The 5,259-nt window shown below is 43.1% G+C and overlaps 1 pseudogene; it reads right to left on the reverse strand.

Annotated features, from left to right (window-relative positions):
* Positions 1-790: 790 nt before the first annotated feature.
* On the reverse strand, positions 791-4,855 carry LOC124697247 (annotated as a pseudogene).
* Between the last annotated feature and the right edge of the window lie 404 nt (positions 4,856-5,259).

Raw genomic sequence — 5,259 nt, forward strand, 5'->3', positions numbered from 1 at the left:
TTTTACATAAAATATAATTTGATAAAAATCTATAATTTGACATTATATATAGAGAAAGCAACAAAACAGTTATCTCTTATTGACTAAGATTTTATCTCCTGCCTTGACATAACTTCAAGAAATAGGTTTTACATACAGCGTACAATTTCGTGTGATGTTGTTAGACCTATTAGTCGGCCCATTATGCTTGGTCTGTTCATGTCACTCACCATTTTTGCCTCTGTTACACTGCTCACTCGTGTCGTCCCATCCGTGAGATTAGTTGATTGAAAAAGAGCTGGCCTCCCTATGGTTATCGCTACACCTCCCAGTGCATCTCTTGGAGGACTTATCTTTGGGCCTCCACTCCATGCATTGCTACAGTAAAAAAAGAAAATCAGTTGCTTAACAAAAGGCTATCTTCTAGCACTACAAATTGGTGGTATTTCTAAACATTTTTTTATTTGCCACAATAACATTCTCCTTCTAGTGATATCTTTTTCAAGCCACAACATTTGAGGAAGATAATCTTGTCTCCTTTTTCTCTTCAATCGCCCATCATGCCCCTCTGCTCATGCCAGAACAATAAGAAAAGAAGTAAAAACAGTAATAGCTCCCTTGTGTTTCCACAAAAAAATAGATAGTTGAAGAAATCTAAGCATGAGACCAGAACACATGGTCCATTATTTCTTCATCTCTCCCCTCCTCTCGATTTCTTCCATCTCCCGAGCTCAAATTTTCGAGACTCCCAATTAGGCCAATCGCAAGTAGTGAATAATAGGAGATGGAACGTACACAAAATAAGTTTTCATCACGCCGTCTGCACACAGTAAATTCAATAAGCATTTTCAACTCTTCAATAATGAGCTTAAACTTAGCAGTACTTTCACGGGCTCTCTCTCAGATCGTGCTAGATATAAATTTATTCAAGACATTTAAGGTAGTTGTAGCGCTTAATTTGATACCACTATCCAAGAATCCAGAGAAAGAAATAGATCACTATTTAGGTGACATACCAGTTTACTGGCAGCAAACGACGGGGCAACAGTTCGCTTCTGGTATTCCACATAAATTACCATTGCTTCACTCTGGTGCAAGTATAAGCCACCTGAAATGTGCAGGGAGGCTAGTACATCATTTGGAAAGCAAAAAAAAAGCACAAACTCAGGTCAATGTGGAGTTCTTAAATTGTGTACAAATGTTTCAAGATTCAGCTGGCAGACATAAATTACTTCTCAGCCACCATTTGGTTGGATTTACCTTTACGGCTTTGATTATCATTACTCCTAAAACATATTTCTGCAAATATCACATATTTGACTTAACAAACTTTCCACACCTTTTTCATATGCTAAGTATTTAATGGACATGTGACGTTATGTACATACCACTAATACATAGGGAAGAAGATGCAAAGATAGGGGCTTACAATAAAATACACACCCTTACATGTCATAAGTTGATAAGTAGGAGCTGCTTCTATTCCAACTTAACCCCATCATGCAACAACAGAACCTAAGAACAGTTTAAAGGTAAGTGGTCATTATAATTTATTTTATTTTCCAAAGGGAGAGTTCACTGAACCCTCGTTCTCTGCTGAATATTATAAAATAGCCTACAAAGTATTGTTAAGTAAATCATAAAATCGGAGTATCTTCCATATGAAGTGATCCGGGGAGGGAGTTGTCATCTGGAGGGGGTGAGCGTGTAATGTTATAGGTTACCAGATTGGACAGGACTCGTGGTCAGATTTGGCAGGGAGGCATGTAGAAGAGCTCGCCGGGATTCAGCAGGGAGGCATGCAGGATTAGCCGCTGGAATTGCTTCAGGTATATGTTCAGATTCTTCTCATGCATCTGAAATACACAAAAAAGGCTGATTAGGTTCTGGTTGAAATTGAACACGAAAGTAATATGCAATAATTCTTCAAGCAAGTAGAACCACAAACCATATTTGGGTACATTGTAGATTTGTGTTGATGTGAAGAACTAAATCATTTTGGTTTGTCGTTACCCATACTCACACCGCAAAGTTCATTGTCCTATATTTCTTCACTGATTATGTGTTTAGGTTTCAATGTTGCAGTTGCTAGATGCTTTTTTCTATCAAAACAGTATCAAGGCCACTTCGAGCAAATAAATTAAATGACCTCATAAGGCCAGCAATATTGAAATCAAGTTGTTCACTGTAATAAATTAAATCAAATGCACCAGCACTCATGCTTTTGTTCAAACTCCTTCAAATCAAACCAAGATTTCTGGTAAATCAGGTCTGGCACTACTGCTGTCACACAAGTACAAACTCTTTAACAGCCGATCAATCACAAAAGAAATGCTGCAATCAAGGGAAAAAATTATACACTGTTGTAACTCACCATCATCAACAACATTTTTTTCCTTCCTCGCCTTCCACATGTTCAGAAGCTAAACAACCGCATTACGGATTAGCGGGATGGCATCATTGCAGATCAGTTCATCCACCTTTTCAATACCCTGTCATATTAGTCTGAAAAATCAGCTTTCCAATCCACTGTTAAAGAACTATTGATGTTAGTTTGCCGACTATATGTGACTATAAGAATCACTATCATTTAAGCACTTAGAACATGAGTGTGCTACCAAAAACAGTGAAGTTAACAAATAACAAGTATCTCCAGTGAGGTAAAAAGCAACAGAAAAAAAGTTGCAAAATACCGATGAAGTCAATTGTTGTCCCATCTTCAATGGTGACCTCAGAAACAGATGCTCCCTAGCAATTATACACATTCCACATGGCCATTCAAGGCCGCCATATGAAGTGGAATTAGGCTTCCATATGCCTTCTAGTTCACCATGTTGACCAAACCACTGCTAATACAAGTATATCACTACAATATTCACATAATGAAAAAAAAGGAGAAACAAGAAAGGGACCCGGACATACTCATCGTCGAAATCACCATCTAAAACTTCTTCAGACGATCTGTGATTCGTCTGGTTTAAGAAGTTTGGTATGCTTGACACATAATCTGCACGCACAAGGCGAAGGCACATCTGAAACTTCTTCAGATGATCTGTGATTCGTCTGGTTTGAGAAGTTTGGTATGCTTGGCACATAATCTGCACGCACAAGGCGAAGGCACCGGGCATGACCGTGTAGTGCAGCAAAATGGATAGCGGTCCCTCCATTCGGATAATCTGACCTGTGGATCTGAAAAGACATTTCGCCGCCGCCTCAGGACTACATATCCAAGCAGTAAAAAGAAACAGAGTGAATAGCAAGCAAAATACTCACATTTGCATTGAAGAGCATCAGCTTTTAAACAACCTCCCAGTGGCCATATTGGCATGCTTGCATCAAAGCAGTCTACACATAATCAGAAACATTGCATACTTAGATATAACACTTCATATCTGAATGTGGAACTGAAAATAAGCAAATACACCTAAATTTGAGTTTACTTGCCCCCTTTAGTTCTGAGATTGATCTCTACACCGGATTCGAGTAACAAAGAAACAATCTAAAACATGGCACCAACATCAGGACAAATGTTAGTGCCGCTACTTTGTCCAATCACGACAAATATCATGGCATTACCTCATGGTGACCATGTGCGGCGGCGTAGTGCAGAGGCAAATTGCAGCCGCCGAATGTGGAGTACTGGGCCAGCCGAGGGTTGTACTCGAGGAGCGCACGCGCCTCCTGCAGGTCGCCGTCCCTGGTTCCCGGCTGGGATGAGTACGTCAGTGTTGAAGAGCGAGCGAGAGGACCAGACTGGAACTTTACTCCCTTTCACAGCAGATCTGCAGTTAAGACCCTTAATGAAAACTTTAGATGAACATTTTCGCTCTCTCTCTCTCTCTAGAACATTAACATCCATGGTACTATATAATTAATCAGGCAGAAATGAACTATCTAGAGGAAACAATTAATTGAATGGTAGTCCAAGTATTTTGTTGTGGGTGCAAAAGAATGTAAACAAAATGGAAGTGCCCAGAAACATGGTATCCCATGTATAGGATCTTCTCCTCTACACTGCAGATAAGCAGGCATTCTAATTTGTTATGCACCAATACACGATACTACAAGTACAAGCACACTGGATAAAACTTAGGACCCTCTTTTTGACTATCTATCTATTCCCACTACATCCAATAAGAACTCTCGTCGTACCAAAATTTTGCTTCAGAAACATTTACATGAAGGCTCTCATTCACCAGTTGCAAACTTTTATAGTAATTACTAATTAGATCACCATTCTCCATGTAAGTCTTTGTCTGGAAATGAACCAGATAGTTCGATGACATCTTGGACAGGATTCGGGGAACACTCTCCCGACTCTGGCTATAGTTTGATGACACCCTGAACAAGATTATTTCAATCTAAACCCTACCCAATGAAGGGAGGTGTGCTGCCAGTATCGACCAAATCAAGCACAACGTAACAGTGATTCCAGCAAAATGCGCAGTTCGAGGACACCGACGAAGAACCCACTTGCATAAGTAAATCGAGTGAGAGGTAATAGGCATGGGGAGGGGGCAGACCTTGCGGCGCTGAACGGGGCCGCCGTATACCGTAGCCTGGCAGAACCGGCGGTACAGCGGGACGCCGGCGTAGGAGGCGCCGACCATAGCAGCCGCCGCGCCTAGAAGGTACCCCAGAGTCCTCCGAGATCTCTTCTCACGGCCGGCGGCGGAGGAGGAAGAGGCGAGCCTGCGAGAGAGGAAGGCATCAGCCGCGGGCGGCCACAGATGGAAAGGGGAGTGGCGGTTAGCCAGTGGGAGAGCGAGGTGGCGGTGGAGGAGCCTGGGGAGCGGAGGAATCGCATCGGCGACTCCCTTTCCTTTTCTCACCGGAGGAGGCGGGCGGCGTGAAGATGGGAGTGGGCGGTGTCCATGTTCTCGTGGGGGACGGCGTCCAGATGTAAGGGAAGGCGAGCGACATGAGACGGCCCATGTTGACGCGGCCCAGCTAGGCGGGGCGGAACGTACTGCGACGAGAACGACCAAAGAGTTAGTCGTAGTGGGAGGTGGCAGAATAGGGAACACATTCGTCCTTTTTAAGTAGTGTAGATTCCTCCTTATGGGGATACAGTGGGAGCGGCAACGATGGTCGCCTGGCCTCCACGTTCCCGTCGCGACTTCAACCACGAGAAAGAATCGAAGAGGCGAGGGTTGGGAGCGTCTGCGGTGGCACCAAATCGACCATGGCCGGTATGTCCATCCCCGCACAACAAGATGTTGGCTACCATGGGCCACCAGGAAGATGCCTTTAGAGCAGGTCAACCACATGAGCTTCAGG

The sequence above is a fragment of the Lolium rigidum genome, chromosome 3 (genome assembly GCF_022539505.1).
Source record: "Lolium rigidum isolate FL_2022 chromosome 3, APGP_CSIRO_Lrig_0.1, whole genome shotgun sequence".
In the NCBI taxonomy this organism is placed as follows: Eukaryota; Viridiplantae; Streptophyta; class Magnoliopsida; order Poales; family Poaceae; genus Lolium; species Lolium rigidum.